Below are 19400 nucleotides of genomic sequence, written 5' to 3' on the forward strand. Positions count from 1 at the left end.
GTGCAGTTTATTGGCCCATGTGCGACGTTTCGGTCCCAAGTGTGGACCTTTCTGCAATGTGCTGTCTTCATTTTTTGGAGTTATGGTCAAAGTCTGGTAAATGCCCGGAAGGTTTCTTGCACCCTAATGCTATTTTTGTGCTGCTTTTTGTCTTTTACTTTTTTTTATCTATCTATCTATCTATCTATCTATCTATCTATCTATCTCCAGCCAAAATGCTGAATACAGCATCAATATATATATATATATATATATATATATATATATATGTGTATATATATATATCTATTTATATGTATATATATATATATAGTCCTAGGAGATGAGAAATCCCATGACACAGGTCCAGCCTCCGCTGCAGACAGTGGCATATGTAATCCCGCAGCTGACATGCCATTTTGCCGTTTTAATAAGTGTCTTGCCCGGCTACAAACAATCTGATCTCCATAACAAAGGCTGTCAAATAAAAATTCATTGAGCTCTGGGACAAGTGAAATTAATAGTAGTGGCTGAGGCATTGTGTGTGCTGCTTACAATGTTTCCTTCGTGACCACAGAAAGTTAGGAGAGAGGCAAATAAACCAGTTTTTCTTTGGATCTGATCCTGTAATCTCTATATTAGAGGTTCCCCACTGTTCTAAGGGACCTGATCTTCGCTAAGTTCAGAATTGGGCCTTTGATGTGGCCAACATATGGCGCATTAGGGCATGTCACATGTGAATGGCACCGATGGGGCCTCGGCGGCTGCTCCATGTGTCACTGGTAAATGAAGACCACCTCATTCATTAACATTTCACCTCCAGAGCAGATCTTCGAGCCTTGTGAAGCTCGGTACATGGACTCGGAATACCTGCAGGCCATTTATAAATGTTACAATCCAGGACTCACTGCCCACACATAAGCTGCACCACAGAAGTCACCACGTACTGACAATCAGACAAACTTTCCTGGGATGACATGGGGTCTAGCAGCAGGCAGCCGGCTCTGACCCTGGGACAGGATGCAGGGAATTGCCATATGTCGTATTAGCACCAAGGACCCCAATGATCCGAGCTGAGGGCTGCACATGCTACAAGTCGGCAATAGGTCACTTCTCCATTAAACACTTCAGAATAACCTCATCTGACCAGCACAGGAGGGTGCTGGGGCACATATATCTATAGCACAGGCAGCACTGAGCCGCATGCAGGAGCCATCACTGCACACAGGGTGCCCCATGTCAGTCCAGCTCCGCGCTCTAACAAGTAAATGAAGGGCAAGTTACCTGTGCAGCAGCTGCGCCCGGTCCTGGGTCCCGCAGACTAGAGGTGTGCTGTGGCTGGCACGGCGTCACGGGCTGCTAATGGAGACATTTGTGTGAGGATCATACCTGACTATGGAGTGGAGTAGCGCTCAGTCCCCAGGCGCCGCAATCACTTCACTGTGTGCTGGAGTAGTGACGTGACACTGCACAGCTCCACTGAGCGCCCGCTCCCACTGATGAGCGCTGCACCGGCGCAGCCCGCACCCCACACCGAGAGCCCCTGCACAGCCCCATGCCTCACACACTTACCCACAGAACACCCGAAGAAGGCGCAGCTAATACTCACAGAATGCTCCTAGAATACTCACATTACTTATGTGCGGGACCATGCAGAACTAATCTATTATCTATCTATCTCTGTATCTATCTCTGTATCTATCAATTATCTATCTATCTATCTATCCCATATCTATCTATCTATCTATCTCTATCTGTATCTATCAATTATTATCTATCTATCTATCCATCAATTATTATCTATCTATCTATCAATTATTATCTATCTATCTACCTATCTCTATCTGTATCTATCAATTATTATCTATCTATCTATCTATCCCATATCTATCTATCTATCTATCTATTATTATCTATCTATCAATTATTATCTATCTATCTATCTATCTCTATCAATTATTATCTATCTATCTATCTCTATCAATTATTATCTATCAATCTATCTATCTATCTATCTATCTCTATCAATTATTATCTATCTATCTATCGATCAATTATTATCTGTCTATCTATCTCTATCAATTATTATCTGTCTATCCATCTATCTATCTCTATCAATTATTATCTATCTATTATCTATCTATTCATCTATCTATCTATTATATATCTGTTTATCTATCCCATATCTATCTATCATCTGTCTATCTATATGTCATTCTCTTATCTCTCTGTCTCTTATATATCTATCAATTTATCCATCTATCCAATATCTATCTATCTATCTAGAAAAATCAAAGAAGCAGCATACCACCAAAAATGATGATGTGCAGCTTCTTTGATTTTTCTAATGTAAGGACTGGTATGTACCTGTGAAACCTTGCACCCAACTATTGCCATTGTTCAGGTGCTGCTCTCTGCTCTATTATAATAGATGGAGAGAAGAAAATAGAGCAGAGAGCAGCACCTGAACAATGGCAATAGTTGGGTGCAAGGTTTCACAGGTACATACCAGTCCTTACATTAGAAAAATCAAAGAAGCTGCACATCATCATTTTTGGTGGTATGCTGCTTCTTTGATTTTTCTAGATAGATAGATAGATATTGGATAGATGGATAAATTGATAGATATATAAGAGACAGAGAGATAAGAGAATGACATATAGATAGACAGATGATAGATAGATATGGGATAGATAAACAGATATATAATAGATAGATAGATAGATATGGGATAGATAGATAATAGATAGATAATAATTGATAGAGATAGATAGATAGATAGACAGATAATAATTGATAGATACAGATAGAGATAGATAGATAATAATTGATAGAGATAGATAGATAATAATTGATAGATATATAAGAGACAGAGAGATAAGAGAATGATAACTATCTATCTACCAATTTATAGCTTATTTCTGACATACATATATCAGAGAATGACAACTTGGCAATGGCGATAAACTGGAGTTCTCTATGTCATTGATGTTGATGTGCATGGGCTGAAGATCAGTCTGTTATACATTTCCTTGTTTTTTTATAACTTTTAGAGGAAGTTCAGGACGGTTCCCCATAGAGTCCAGCCGGAGGTTTGAGTATATAACTCTATGTGTACCTCTATATAGAGTATATCTCCCCAATAATGCATACATGCCAGTGAGTGTGGCTTGGCTGCAGTCTCGGGCGGCCTGGCAGTGCCCCTCATGTCCTGGAGGACGGGGTCATCACTTCTTCATACCTTCCCTTGATGACTGAGGGCTGCATTTATCCCATTCCTGATCGCAGGGTTAATATGGGACATGAACAAGTGTTTACCAATGCACACCAGACTAGAAGCCCCCCACCATAAAGCATGGAGGAGACACTCAGCAGCACTGTGCCACCATCCTCCCGAGCCCACACTGAGCCCGGGGTGACTCCTACACCTCTCTGTAATCTCGGATGTAGCTACAAAGGCTGAGCCCAGCTCATCTATCACCAGCACAAATGGTGACAGGCTGACAAGGGGGGAGACACAGGAGCAGGGTAGAGCTGTATGCCTGCTATGTACAGGAGCACATCACTGCCCACCTGGCAGAGTCAGTCTGACAACCACCTTCCAGCACATGCACCTCAATCTGCTGTCTGTCCAGGAGGACACAGCAGCCTCCAGGTCCCTGCATCCTATCACTAGGGTGGCTGCTGTAAATCACTCCCCAGCCTGCAGACATCTCCATCAGCCCCTTGTGCTGCTGTGGACCCTCAGCCTTCCTGCACTGGAGTAGTGGGATGTCCACCTGGTATCACTCCTATGGAAAAGGTCACGCTAGGTGTCATTAATCAGGAGAGCCCAGCAGATCGATGAAGGAGACTGTCCAATATGTACTCTGGATGCTCCCATATATCCCCTCTCAGTGTCACTTTCTTGTAGTGTATCCACACAGCAGTAATAGAAGGCTGAGAGTGTCTCATAACGACGTGCTGCACCAGCTAATATTGCCAGCCTCCCATGCTGTGCCTCCAGTAACAGGAGTTTCAGAGACTTGTTCAAGGTCATCCTCTAATGACCCATATCTAATATTCAGGTTGTTAAGACTTCAGTCATTGTCTTCTAACTAAAGCGATGTTGAAGTAACATGACCTCTTCCAATGCTATAGCAGCTTGGTCTTTTCCAATATACCCGGCAATGCAATGGTTACATCACAAAATCCTGGTCTCAAAGTAAAGCATCACTAATAAGTAATAGTCAACAGACTCATGCAACTGATGACCTCTTATCTGGCCATTCTGATAAAACAGATTTAATAAAAAAAATCTAAATATCTATATATCTGTATATATACACACACACACATATATATATATAAATATATATATACTGTATATATACACACACACACATATATAAATATATATATACTGTATATATACACACATATATAAATATATATATACTGTATATATACACACATGTATATATATATTTAAAAAGATTGTATTCTCCTACAGGGAAGGCTCTTGGTGCTGGCTACATTATTTTACCCATTCAGATTTATTAAACTCCAACCTCAGGTTACAATCAATAATTCTCTAATTCTCCTCATCCTACTAGAAGTCTAGGATAATCTTCTATTTTCCAAAAAATCAGACTGATCTGAAATGTTGAGCTTCTCCTGTCTCCTCCATCCTTGCTGCTCATCTTTGTGGTTCATTATCCTTGTACTAAGGAGAAAACATTTCCTAAACATAAATTAATGACAGCTTTCCTTTCTAGCTGATACACCCCACTTACTGAAGCCATTACTAGGCATGGCTCCTGCCCCTTATAGCAGAGTGCATGTAGTAATACTACAGATCTTACCTTGCTGTACAAGTGCTGCAGGATCAGGTGTGATTGTGTGTGAGCCTGGCTGGAGGCTGACTCTACTGCTTGCATTGACCAGGACATGAGCCTTTAGTTGCACTTACAGTAAATCACTCATCACCACTATGCAAAAAAAATTGGTTTCTTTAAAAATGATTTTTTTATTTTTGCAGATTCAATTAATTGAAAGCAGCAGATAAAAGGCTCATATGTGTAATGACTTCATGGAAACCCTAAGGGCTTTCTATCTAAAGGAGCACAAAAAGTCTCACATCAAACAGAGGTGTCGGTGCCTCCTCACAGCCAGCTTGACCTAATTTTAATGACCTGGGTGCAAATATATATTTAGACTCTCTTTTCTTTTATTGCCTTAGAACAATACATGAACATATCTAATTGTGCAGAGTGTCAGACTGCAAAGACATTTTAATCATAGCCAGTCTCCGGTGGAAATTGCAGTTGATGTAATTTTTGGATCACAAAAGATTTAGGAGAAAAAGCTGAGGCAGACATTTATATTATTTACTACAAAAAGGGAAAAGGGTCATGTCACTCCTCCAAGCACAAGTGCGGCTCTCACCCTGAATAAAAGAGCACTTGACCTGTACATGAGTCTTAATAAACATCAATAGAACTCAATTAAAGCAACAGTTACTAAATCACCTGTACAGAATAACCCCTGCCCCATAAATGAAGGGAACGGGAACCTTCAGGAAGGCAACAAATGGTGAACATAGAGGTTTTCATTTCCTACTATCCCTCTATAGAACAATAATATTTGATTTTACTTACAGTCCATATGACAATTTACAAAAGTGCCTAGTGTGAAGCTACAATTTGTCTATTTATGACATTCCATATAGCTGGTATATTTGGTGAGATGGGTGCACAGGCTGCCAAACTCTCCGCCTATTGCGGTGTCCCAACCATTGACCATTGGAACCTACTCAACAGTTCCCCCATATCAGAGAAGCATCAAGTCTTACTTTACCGTATCAATGGAAACATGATTTCAACCTGGTCAAAGATTCTTTGCCTGGTAATGGAATTTCCTCAATAATGATACAATTAGGAATCACTTACGGTATATCGCTTTGCTTATGTGAATTTGAACTTGTGCAGAATTTTCCTTTTTCATAACTACTACAATATTAAAAGCCAATAGAAAAATGCCAGCAAACAAGGGGAAGGCGGATTGTTTTCCACCAGGTTTGTGAGAAATCTGCAGACTATGGAATATGAAAAATGGAGCCAATAGCTGGTATTGGTACATGCCGCCACACAGTCGTCCCTATGAATGTATGGTCCAGTACCTGATCCTTGTTCCTCATTTGTGGTAGAGAGGGGAACATTTGACCTCTGGTTGGTTCTCTTCTTTTGTTTGGTAACTCTGTGGTATTGAGAGAAGTAGCCCTGTATAGGTTCACAGAACCTTTGTTCACACAAGTGCTGAGTTGTCCCCCAAAGGAGATAGTGAGGTGTCATTCATTAATATCAGGAGGAGTCCCCATTTATATTTTTTTTAGAACTCTATATGTCAAAAATAAAGTACAAGCTCCATAAAATACAAACTCAATGGCTCCAGTGCTGTAAATGAGCAAGGTGCCCCATAGTTGTACTAACTTTCACTAAATTCTGCACCTTCTTTAAATGTACATTGGCCCTGAAACGGAACACATAGCCACTATAAGGATGCTATTCCATCAATATGTAACATTCAGTAAAGGGAATCTAACAGTAGAATTGACTCTCCTAAGCCATCTATATGGTCATGTAGGTAATAGGAACCTGAATAAAGTGATACCTTGATATCTGTGATCTGATGTCTTATTCCAGAGAAGGCCTTGGTTTTCTTATATGTAAATGAGCTGTTCCAGGCTATGGGCCAGACACTCACCCACATGAGAATCTGCATCCAGAGCGTCTTTTAAGTAAAATGGGGGTTACCAATATGAGACAAGTAGCTAACACAGAACAGTAGAACTGAACATTGTCTCATAACAAAACATGTTAGTAACTGCAGCTCTCACAGCTCTGCTGTATTGCAACACTATTGCAACACTAACTGCCTGAGACATGGAAGCTGAAGCTGAGAGGAACCTGCAGATATGTCAGGTATAGTGAGGAGCGAGTATGCTCGTTGCTTGGGTTTTCCCAAGCATGCTCGGTTGTCCTCCGAGTATTTTGGCATGCTCGGAGATTTAGTTTGTGTCGACGTAGCTGCATGATTTGTGGCTGCTGGACAGCCTGAATACATGTGGGGATTGCCTGTTTGTTAGGGAATTCCCACATATATTCAGGATGTATAGCAGCCACAAATTATGCAGCTGTGTTGACAAAAAGTAAATCTCTGAGCATGCCAAAATACTCGTAGGGCACCTGAGCATGCTCGGGAAAACCCAAGCAACGAGCATACTCGCTCATCACTAATCAGGTATAATGACACCCAGCTTTGTAGTGAGATCAGGAGAGCAGAGAACAGCTATTACACTTTACACTGGCAATGCTGTTTTCATTTATGCTAAGCTTTAGAGACAGATTCTCACGTAGATCAGTATCCGACCTATAGCTCTTAACCTCTCATTTACATATAAGGAAAATGTGGCTATTTCTAGAATAAGTCATCAGATTCCAGATATCAAGGTATCATTATATTCAGCTTCCTATGGCCCACTTCCCATATAGATGGCTTACGAGGGCTGATCATACTGATTGAATCCCTTTTAATTAAAATAATATAGCACAAAAAATGGCTTTTGTGTATAACCTCTGTTTCCAAGCTAGTATTTTAAGCATGCGTGCTTTAGGTAAAGCATGTGGTGATACATATTTATTCAGGCATATGATGTTAGAATGTGTAATAAAAAATATTTAGCGTTTTATTTATTTAATTAAATTTTGCATATAACTATGAGCAAACAAAAAGCAAAAGCGGGACAATTTATATTAGGATTAATGGTAAGGACATAGAGGTCCAGGAGTAGATGACTGCTATTTCTTAGATTGGCTATTAGTTCTAGCAGGAAAGAAATATATAACACCAGCAAAAAAGAACAAGAATGAGACCTCAAAAAATATTACAATCTGAAGGTGTAGTTATAAAAACAGATATTAATTGCTTAGCCCATAGGATTTTCTGAGACTTTTCATAGGTATGGAAGGTTAGCAATGAAGAATTCAGAAATCATCGATCGAGCTAATAGGGGTGAGCTGTAGTTGTTTCACCCTTGTGTCGGAGAGGGACCGAGTGGCTGTAGGAGCCTTAGTTCCCCTCTGTTACCTAAACAGGTTGTTATTATAAACCTCCTCTTCTGGCATCTTGATTTGGTGCTGCAGCTTCTGAAGCTGAGTAGGTCACTGGTTAGGCCTTGCAGCGACACATGTCGTGACATCGCACTGTGACTTTAGAGCCCTACTTGGTGCTGAGAATCCAGGCACAGAGAGAAAATTCTGGAAGGGTAACTTGTGCATGTGATGCTGAAGGAAAGAAAAAGCCAGAGGAAGAAGAGAATGGGGTCTGTGGTAGTGGGACAGGAGAGCATTGAGATTAGAATTTTTTTTCACGCTACATTCCTACTCTGGAATCTTCAGATCATAGTAAGAAACATAGTAGGAATCATACATTTGGCCAGAAAATTCACTAAATTAAAGGATCTGGGAATGTTTAGCTTGCAAAAAAGAAGGCTAAGGGGAGACTTAATAGCTGTCTACAAATATCTGAAGGGCTGTCACATTGTAGAGGGATCATCCTTATTTTGCACATGGAAGTGCTAGAAGCAATGGAATGAAACTGAAAGAGAGAAGATACAGATTAGATATTAGAAAAAAAAAACTTTTTGACAGTGAGGGTGATCAATGATTGGAACAAGCTGCCCCGAGAGGTGGTAAGTTCTCCTTCAATGGAAGTCTTGTAACAGAGGCTGGACAGACAACTGTCTGAGATGGTTTAGTGAACCCTGCATTGAGCAGGGGGTTGGACATGATGATCCTTGAGGTCTCTTCCAACTCTAACATTCTATGATTCTAAAACTTAATTGTTACTCACTTGTCTTGACTTAGTTGACACACTTTGTTTATTTTCCTCTGGGACCAGGTCTCTTTGTGCTAATCCACATTGGGTTCTTTAGTAACCTAGCAAACACCTCTTACATCATTCATCACCTAAGGCATTTAAAGGCTGGCTTACACAGCTATGCGCTTTCTGAGCATTTAGAAAGCATAGCATTCAGCTACCATGTGTATTGCAGGTGTTTGCCTCATAATCCACAAGCCTTCACTTTTCTAATTATTTCTTCAGAAAACTGCAACATGCTGTTCAGCTACCTGCAACTACTTCCAAGTCCAGACATATGAACTCTGGTGTTATTGCACTCTCAACTCAGCTTGCTACAACAAGTGACTGACAAAGGAGCTGTTCCCTGTTAATACTGGCTCTATTCACACAACTTACAGCAACAGTTTTTCATCTTCTCTGCAAGCAACTATTCAGTTTTCCAAACCATTACTAGTCTTATATTTAAATATATGCCTGTTGTTTGCATATGTCTCTGAAATTGACCATTTATCTGCTAATAGCATATAATTCTGCCATTAACCACTTATCTGCTGCAAGTCATAGATTGAATATACCTCTATAGTTCCTATTTATTTCCGCATTCTTGGCTCTGTGTTTTCTAATGTTTCCTGCTCCTCTTGTCAGTCTGCCATTCTACATATCCCACTGTAATAGTCCTTGTTTATACACATGTTGTCCAACAAGTATTGCCCAACTATGCCATCGCTTCATGTCCGTGCTGCTCACCCTGGCCTATGGCTTAAAGAATTTAATTCTGCTGGTGAGCCTAAACACTAACAGCAGTCAGGCTTACAGATCCATTGCATAACCAGTCATGCTTAATCATGTTGCAGGTAGAATAACATTCACCAAAATTTTTCCAGACACTTTTATGTCTGTCACATGTGTTCAGTGTTAATCTGTTCTAACCTGTGAGTAGAACAGGTCACAAGAAGTGAATGCCAAATAAGCTGCTTGGTGCTCAGGTGTAAGCATAGGCATAAGCATAAAAGACCTCGGGCCCTCATGCCACTCTTGTGCTGACTGTTTCTCATAGTTTGATCAGAAACATGCACACAAGTAGGGGGGTAATTTTGTAAGTTTTTGTTCATCCCCCTTCTGTCTCATACAGAGGAACAGATACCAGTGCTGTTATTGGGTTTCTGCACTTTTATGGCTCTGTCCAGCTGTCCTCTTTTAGAGGTCTGTGTAATGGCATCTGCATCATGCGTTTGAAACTGTGCCTGGGGGCACCACAAATTTTCTTGTGACAATATGTATTCAAAATTTGTAAAGCCGGATCACATCAGACTCCAAGTATGATAAGGACAGTAGCAAAATGCAAAAATAGAGAAGAATCAGTCAGGAAGATTAACCCATTCCGCACCACCCACAGACGTTTAACAAGCTGTCGATTTGCACTTTATTTTACACTGATGTTTTAAAATGTCAATGCATAGTAAGTTGCCTGCAACTGGGTCCTGCAACTGGGATCTGACTGTCAAACACAACTGAACTTCCATAGACATAGGCGGATTCATTACCATACCCTCAGGAAGAAGCACGGGCGAAACGCACGTTGGGGAGCAGGAAAGCAGCATCCTACTCCATGCCTAACTCCACTGTGCACACTGCTTAGGTAATATGTATTTGGCCATTCATTTATCACATTTATTTTCATGCTTTGGGTCATTTTAGCCTGCATACATGAGAGGCTGTGGTAGCGCTGTAGCAGCAATGGCTGCATATATTGCATATTGTGGGTGATTAGAATCCACATATGTGTAAGGCTATGGTGGTGTAGCAGCAGCAGCAATAGCTGATTAATGAATAGTTATTTAATGGTGTGAATTGTGTGTTAGATTCTATTCAAATCAAGGCAGTATATTTCATTCACATCTATGCAGGTTTTTGCATGCAATTTTCTACAGCCATTTAGCCCTGCAGTATCTAATTAAAGATACTAAGTATATTGTGGGGCATATTATATGTGTAAAGCTATGGTGGTGTAGCAGCAGCAACAGCTGATTAATGGTGTGAATTATGTGTTAGATTCTATTCATATTAAGGCAGTAAATTTTATTCACATCTATGCAGGTTTTTGCATGCATGCAATTTTCTGCAGCCATGTGTAAGGCTATGGTGGTGTAGCAGCAGCAACAGCTGATTAATAAATAGTGATTCAATGGTGTGAATTATGTGTTAGATTCTATTCAATTTAAGGCAGTAAATTTTATTCACATCTATGCAGGTTTTTGCATGCAATTTTCTGCAGCCATGTGTAAGGCTATGGCGGTGTAGCAGCAGCAACAGCTGATTAATGAATAGTCATTCAATGGTGTGAATTATGTGTTAGATTCTATTCACATTAAAGCAGTAAATTTTATTCACATCTATGCAGGTTTTTGCATGCAATTTTCTGCAGCCATGTGTTAGGCTATGGCAGTGTAGCAGCAGCAACAGCTGATTAATGAATAGTCATTCAATGATGTGAATTATGTGTTAGATTCTATTCACATTAAGGCAGTACATTTTTCACATCTATGCAGGTTTTTGCATGCAATTTTCTGCAGCCATGTGTAAGGCTATGGTGGTGTAGCAGCAGCAACAGCTGATTAATGAATAGTTATTCAATGGTGTGAATTATGTGTTAGATTCTATTCACATTAAGGCAGTAAATTTTATTCACATCTATGCAGGTTTTTCGCATGCAATTTTCTACAGCCATGCTATGGTGGTGTAGCAGCAGGAACAGCTGATTAATGAATAGTTATTCAATGGTGTGAATTATGTGTTAGATTCTATTCAAATTAAGGCAGTAAATTTTATTCACACCTATGCAGGTTTTTTGCATGCAATTTTCTATAGTTTTATTAAAAATGTATCTAATCAACAAATACTAAGTATATTGTTGGGCATATTATATTATTCAGGATACTGTAGTCATTTTCTTTAAATTTTGACTCATTATATAATTGAATTTGTATCCTTTTGCTGTTTCTCCTTCCTGTAAGTGGTGGTTTGAGGCAATGGTTTTATGGTTGTTTGTCAATTAATGTTTAATAAAACATGTATTTTATGAAATGAGTGACACTCTTGGTTATTGGGTCACCTGACAGTGACATAACCTTTGTGATATATTTGTGCATTGAGAGTGTAGCCCGCTCCTTTGAAGGATAATGGGCTTGGGTATTGTGCTTACGGATTCATTACCATGTCTGCTTTCCAGATTGTTGTATATACCCAGTGATCATGCTGTCGCTGAGTATATCTAGAGAGCAAGAGCTGCAAGCTTAAGAGACCAATTTAGCTCATGCTATGCGGCCAGGAGGTTGACTTTCCACTGTAACTGAGGCAAAGATGACTACTTCAGTTTCAGGACAATCAGAATTAAAAATAATGTATTAATGTTATAATGGTCATCCTAAAGATCTTTTAAGACCTTATGGGATCAAAGTGTGTGAATTAAATTAAAGTATAAACAAATAAAAAAGTCCTCACAAATCGCTGCTTAGAAATGTAAAAATGACATGAACATTAATCCCTATGTGTTGTGAAAAACAGAAGCAAAAATGCTTTGTATTTCCAAACAAGAATTTTTTTTAACTTTTAAAAAAGCATTTCCGAGAAAAAAAATGTGCCTGTACAGGAAGGGGAAAAATGTGCATGTCCAAAACTGATTAAGGATAAAATAATTGTCTCTTTCGCCACCTGCATCAACGTTGTTTTTTTAGAGGATAGTATTGGTGTTGCCTCTCCAGTGAACTTGTTATCTTTTTCATGAGCACTCGTGAAATTGATTCATAATCATTTAGGCTTCCTAACTGACCAGATTGGCCATGATGTGATGCTATAGTATTCCCCTTATTTTTCTGAGCAGTGAATGTAAATATGGTAACAGTAGATGTGCCTTTCTAGTCTGGTTCCATCCATTCTGTGGCTGAAAGAATGCTTGTATATTACCATAATCCATTCCTTCATATGTGTCTCCAAATCCATTTTAAATAGGGTTGCTTCCAACAAAGTCCCTCAAATGCTTTTCATCATCCACAATGAGGAGGCACATAGAGATTGTGAATCGGTGGTCCATCAATAATTAGGATGTCATTTCTATAGTGTTGTCCCTTGATTTGTGGCATTAAACAAAGCTCACTTGTAAAAAATTAGGATTGGAAGTTTGTAATTGAAGATCTAACCTTTTTGTGTTACATTTCCAATCAATATTAATGGCACCCTGTCATCAGAATAATGCCTGAACTACGGGCAGCATGGATCAGAGCTTTACTGAATGTTTGCAGCAATTACAGTATATCAATCAGAAACGTTGCAGCGTTTCAGAGTAAGCATAATTTTAAAGCCAGCTTCATCCTGTCACTCCAGTTGATTGACAGGTCTGTCCCTTGTGAATCCAAGGGGACAGAGCTCGCAATCAAGTGGTGAAAGACAGGGGAAAAAAAGCTGGGACCACTATGGATAAAATCTGTTTTCTCCCTATAGTCTCCAGCCTTATTTTTACAGTAAGTTTACTCTAAAATGCTGCAGCGTTTCAGAGTAAATCAAAGCTAATGCAATCTGAAGCTAGGAACTAATTTATGCTGTCCGCGGTTTGGGCAGCATGAATTTAGTGACAGTTTCCCTTCCTATGTTATTAGATGAACGTTTCTGCATACACAGAACAGCTTGCTTGATTTCTAAATTATTGCTCTACTTGCTTCTAATGATTGAGAATGTAAATAAATATAAACCCACAGAACCCACAAAAGTCTGAATTTAAGGTGCAGAAAACAAGTTTCTCAGGTTTTGTAAAATATGTATGTAGAATCATCTGGGCTCTTTTCCAGTATTTGAGTAGTTAGGCTGAGTTCACACGTGGCGTTTTTTTCGCGTTTCCGCGGCAGTTTTAACCGCACAATTTTGACGCGAAAACGCGAAAAATAAGCATCCCATGCATTCCTATGGGATTCCGCAATGCTGTGCTAATGCTGCGGTTTTTACCGCGGCGGAATCGCTTTGCGGTAAAAACCGCAGCATGCTCATTATTTTGCGGAATCGCGGCGATCCCGCACCCATAGGAATGCATTGTTCCGCTTACTTCCCGCATGTGGCTGTGCACAACATGCGGAAAGTAAGCAGAACAATTGCGGATGGTACCCACGGTCTGGAGGAGAGGAGACTGTCCTCCGGGCTTTGGGTACTATACCCCTGTAAAAAATAGAATTATAAAATAAAAAATATTGTTATTCTCACCTTCCGGCGTCCCGCGCAGTCTTCCCGCCTCGCTCCACGCTCCCGTTCCCAGTAATCCTTTGCGAAAATGCCCGCGATGGCGTCCGATCATGCGGGATCGCGAAGTGTCGCGGTCATTCGCGCGACGTCATCGCGAGACGTCGCGATCCCGCGAGAACGGACGTCATCGCGGGCATTTTCGCAAAGGATTACTGGGAACGCCTGCGCGGGACGTCGGAAGGTAAGAATAACAGTATTTTTTATTTTTTTTTTATATTCTATCTTTTACTACTGATGCCGCATAGGCAGCCTCAGTAGTAAAAAGTTGGTCACACTTGTCAAACACTATGTTTGACGAGTGTGACCAACCTGTCAATCAGTTCTCCAAGCGATGCTACAGATCGCTTGGAGAACGCTAGCATTTTGCAAGCTAAATACGCTTGCAAAATGCTAGTTTTTCCGCGGGAAAATCGCGGGAATTTAAAATGCGATTTTCCCGCGGACTGGAATTCCGGAACTCTCGCGGTAATTTCCGCGAGAGTTCTGGTACGTGTGCACTTAGTCTAACTGTGAGAAGTTGAAATGGGAAAATCACTTGAAAGATAGATGCATTCTCCTCCAGAATGGATCTAAATGCATGAGTTTCTAAATATCTCATAGTATCATCTTGAACTGATTAACTAGATGAACAACAAGAACCAGATTTATCTAGTTTTATTAAATAGAAGCAAAATTCTTGTTTTGCTAAAGTAAGTGTAATATCCTGCAGGTACGGAGGATGTCGCCACGGATCCGAGACAGACCAAGAGTTAAAGGTTTATTTACAGGGATTTTCTCTCCACACAGGGACGAGCAGTAGGGGGTTAAATGTTACAGCGTAACACAGTAAAGCAGATCAATGGAGCTGAAGGAAACAATTAAACGGTAATGCAGTGTTTAAACTGTTAAACTCAGGTAATTATAACTTATCAGTCTGGGGAAAGCTTGATTGAAGACTCTACTCCCACGTTGGCACCGACAACAGTTTGCAGTCTCTAAAGTCTCTGCTCTAGATGTAGTTGGGACCTCCAGGGGTTAAAGCAGGGAGCTGATGTGAACCTGGGTCTCCCTGCTCTGAGTCTCTGTATGATACCTCGCCTGTCTCACTGCAGGAGCTATGCTGCGCATGCTGTTAAGTCTCTTTGTCACACACAGGGGCTCCGGCCCGTCACTGCGGTCCCCGATACTGCGCGTTCACTGTCACTGTCTCTGCACTATCAGGGGGAAAGTCTCCTCTGATCACGGAGGCTACCGAGTCCACGTACTTACATACAGCGCTCACAACACCTTGTCCTTCAGTTTTAGTCCTCAGAGGGGGAACTCTCTCTCTCTGGGAGCGCGGTGCAGCAGCCTGTTCTCTGTCCCGCGCGCTCTGCTTTCACACCCTGACGCCGCACAGCTTCCTGTCCACCGCCCCTTCTTTCCGGTCACAGCCCCCCATGGTCACATGGTCTAGATGGTCCAGGTCAGAAAGTCTTCTCCTGGCAACCCTGCTGTCTGGCTAGGTGGTTCCGGACACGGTGCAGGAGAGGTATCCCCTTTTGTGCTCTTCTCCCTCTTCACCACCTTGCATAAGTAACCCATTGGTTGTTGAATTATTTGAGAAAACATGGGACTTTGGTTAGCAGGGGTGGAATTCTAAATCCATCTACCACGCATGCTGTTCATTTATAATAGCCTTTAAGCATTTAATCACCAATACAAAGTGGTTTTTAAATGAATGATTTTTGTTGGTAAAAGAATAATATATCAGCTTATAAAAAGTAACTCAACTTTTATTTTATTTAACTCCTTCCGGCAAAAGCCAGTTTTCACCTTCCTGATGAGGCCAAATTTTTCAGAACTGATGTAGTACGAGTGCCGACTGGGAGGTGGTCCCTTTCGGCTGCGGAACAGACTGGAGGCAGAGGCAGAAATCCATTCAATCATGTCTAAACTTTATTCGGTGTCCTCTTGACATCCACAGCAAACACATCAGCTCCTGCTCCCTGGCCTGGGTACCTGTCATCTTCCTTCTGCTACGATTGGCGAAGACCCTCCTGGTTCTTTCACCATGGCTGCCATTAGGCCCACAGCCACTGTGCTTCCCTCTGGCTAAGTCTGCCCACTGTACACCTACTCACTCTTCGGTGTCCTAGCCGTCTGGTACCCAAACCTTCCGTCAGTCACTGCCATCCCTTCCTGTGGCAGCCTCCTCAGGGCCACCCTCCTCTTTGAGTAGCCATCTCTGGCTCTGCTCTTTCCTTCCTGAGCTTCTTCTCTCTCCATCCTCTCCTGTGCTCTTATCACTTCGTTCTTCCCCATGGGTGTCTCTCTGCCCTGCCCCTGGGACTCTCCTCTCTTATATCTCCTCTCTCTGGAAAGCTCCTTCTCAGTCCCATAACTGCGCCCACCATGACTATGCAGTTTCCCCAGCCTAAGGCCTGCTGTTAAGTCCTTTTCTCACTGCTCTCTGTCTCCATCTTGTGGCCAAAACCCGGTACTACGTCGTCCTGCACTAATTCCCAGCTATTAACCATACACATACAATAAAGCATAGTGCACATCATCCTTTACATGTTCTTTCCATCTCAAACAGGTCCAAGGGTCAGTCCACCCCTACATACCCCCTTCCTTTAACCATTGTCGTTCCCGACAATCCCGTGTTTCCGTTTTCCTTTTTTTTGTACTTTCCCACTTTCTTTTGCCCTTGTGGCCGGTTTACCCCAGCAACACCTGGAGCCCTTTAGCTCAACACAGGATCCTGGGCAGAGCTGGGAGTAGTTAAACTCAAAGTAGCTGACAGGAGCAATTTTCATTCATTGGGATGGGATCACTCGGACTCCTCAATGAGTGCCTTCTCCCCACTTTTCTCACTTTCAAAATTGCGCTCACCTCCATGGCAACATGACCGAGGCTCTGGCCTACCAGGTCACTGTTTGCCCTCCTCTTTTCTTTTGGGTATCTTTTCTACCTGGGACCTGTCCTGTGGACCACTGTTCCAATTTACAAACCATCCTGTACCTTCTTTTATAATTAATCATGGGAAGCATTTTTTTCTGGTTTAGCACCTAGGACCTGTTGAACATTTTTTCTTTAAACAACATTTTGAGATTCTACAATATTTAGCTATACATGGTTTCACCATTTTACTATTTCTAATAAATACATTTAGCCTATTTCCTACACTATTCTACAGTGTTTACCGTATTATTTTAATTCCTACAACACTTAAACTGTTATATATGTCCTAAAGAACTGCCTTTAATATGTACAGCACATAATTATCTCACTACATATTCTTCAAGCTATTTTCTATATCTACCATATGCACACTATTCTTCTACATTTATAATCTCAAAATATTCTGTTAAACATTTTCAAACACCTTTTTCTTTCACCCTTTTTCCTTTTTCACATAACTATTCTACCAACTTTTCTGGCAACATTTACATTATCTCTGTTACATACGCTCACTACCTCTACTTTTAGACCTTTATTTTTTACCATTATTGCTAATTAACTCTTTCCCTGTTGACTATTCAGCATACCTACTACCGTAATATTCTTCATCACAATAATAACCCCCCAAATCTTTATATAGACATAATCAACTACCATTACAAAAACATTTGTAAACGCAAGAGCGCCCCCTTCCTTTATGAGCAGTACCCCCAACACATCCCTTTTGTGTCAGGAGTAGGGTTTCTTACCCCCAAGGGGAACAGTCCCCTGAGCTGCGCAGCGGTGCGTAGCAGTCCCGGTAGTCCGTGAACATCAACGGTGCTCCGGGCCATCTCCTGACGGCCGTTCTTCTTTGCCAGCAGTAGGGCACCCTATAGCCATGGGGCCCCCGGGATGCCTGGCAGTCCCTGGGCCACGAATGTCCATTTCCCCGTAGTAGTTGTGCTACTGGAGCGCAACAGGCGCCCCCTAGACAATCTTCCTCGGGTCCTATTGACCGTCATGGGCTCTCCAGATGAGCGCTGCAGGGTTCCTTACCCTTGGGGGAATGCTGGGCAGTCATAGGGGGTAAAAGCATGCACTAGAAGGGGAAGAAGGGGCCATGATGAGTTCCGCGGCATATGTCACGAGCCGCATCCTTGTGGGAGACCCGGGCTCTGGCCTGGGCCGGAGGAATTTGCAACCGCAGAGCCCCCGAAACGAGGGGAAGAAACAGGGGCTGAAGCATCCTCAGTTGCCTCTGCACGGGGACTGACATCTTCTCCGGAGAGCACGGCGGTTTCAGGGGATGCCAAGCGGGAGCACGGGGCCCGGTGATGAGGGCCTTAGGCCTCATGTCCCTGTGGTGGGACAACGTTGAATCTACGCCATCCGCCACCGGCCAGGGTAAGGATGCTCTCACCCCCTCTAATGTCGCAGCTCCGCTCCTTGCTCTTTTTCTGGGCGTTGGTGTCAGAAATCCAGACAGAAGGCCCTGCGTAGGCCCCAGGCCTGCTCTGCACTGGTGATGCGGGACAGGGAGAAGTCGGGCGAGAAGGCTGGGAGGTTTGATGGTGCGAACATCAGCCAGCCCACCATAGGCCGGGATTTGTCACGCGCCGATGTCGGTGAGTCAGGGGAGGCCGGGTGAGGGGGCTGAGGCTCAGGAGCGCAGACCTTAGGCCTTGCTCCCCCTTGGGCCGGTAACATATCATTATCGGGGATTTTGGGCTTAGTGTCCGGACGGGACGTGGAGGCGGGGGCTGCCTGTGGTGTCACCAACCAGGACGGGGAATCGCTCACCTTCTCCGGCACCACAGCCTCCTTCTGCTGGATGGGCTCGATGTCGCCAGCCGTCACCGGTGGGAAGGGCCCTGCCAGTCCTCTGCTGCTTGCGGTTCCGTCGCCTGGTGTCCACTGCTGTTCTTTATCCCGCCGCTCGGCAGGACCAGCCTCAAGGCCCGATGGTTCCGCAGGACACGTCAGCGACGGCTGCTCGAATGACTGAAGAGCGGGTCCCGCTTCCCGCACTGTCTCCGACTCCAGTGCGAATGGTGGAGAGTGTGGGCGCACCCCCGCCAGGTGATCCCGTCCCAAGGCCGCAGGCTCCGAAGTTGAGAACTCCATCCACGGCAGGCCCTCAGGACGGGTGAGATCTTGCTGCTTTCGTAACGGCTCTCAGCTCCCGCTGTAGTCCTTTAGCGTGGGAGGGTGCCCAGGTTTCCTGCGCCGGCACCCAGCTTTCCTAACGGGGAAATTGTCACTCGATGTGCACCGCTCCCCCCAGGAGCGGGCTTGGCTTAGCTTCCCCTGGTAGTCCAATTTAGCTCCAA

At 42.7% G+C, this 19400-nt stretch overlaps 1 protein-coding gene and 1 long non-coding RNA gene across 6 annotated transcripts in view; one reads left to right on the forward strand and one right to left on the reverse strand.

Moving 5' to 3' along the window:
* The window catches only part of IRX4 (iroquois homeobox 4), a 35115-nt gene extending 24613 nt beyond the window's left edge, over positions 1-10502 (reverse strand). For 2 of the 5 annotated variants that reach the window (XM_073587778.1, XM_073587772.1), the window contains exon 1: positions 8872-9001. The gene's annotated coding sequence lies outside the window, so the exon portion shown is untranslated. Of the gene's footprint in view, positions 1-1263; positions 1476-8871; positions 9002-10429 lie in introns of those variants that run through there. The other 3 variants (XM_073587775.1, XM_073587777.1, XM_073587773.1) reach the window with 3 other exon arrangements.
* LOC141099746 (uncharacterized) overlaps positions 9856-19400 on the forward strand; it is a 103529-nt gene continuing 93984 nt past the window's right edge. The window contains exon 1 of the long non-coding RNA XR_012234515.1: positions 9856-10519. This is a non-coding gene — a long non-coding RNA (uncharacterized lncRNA). The remainder of the gene's footprint in view (positions 10520-19400) is intronic.

This window comes from Dendrobates tinctorius, unplaced genomic scaffold (assembly GCF_039654945.1).
Source record: "Dendrobates tinctorius isolate UK_male_01 unplaced genomic scaffold, ASM3965494v1 ptg000102l, whole genome shotgun sequence".
In the NCBI taxonomy this organism is placed as follows: domain Eukaryota; kingdom Metazoa; phylum Chordata; class Amphibia; order Anura; family Dendrobatidae; genus Dendrobates; species Dendrobates tinctorius.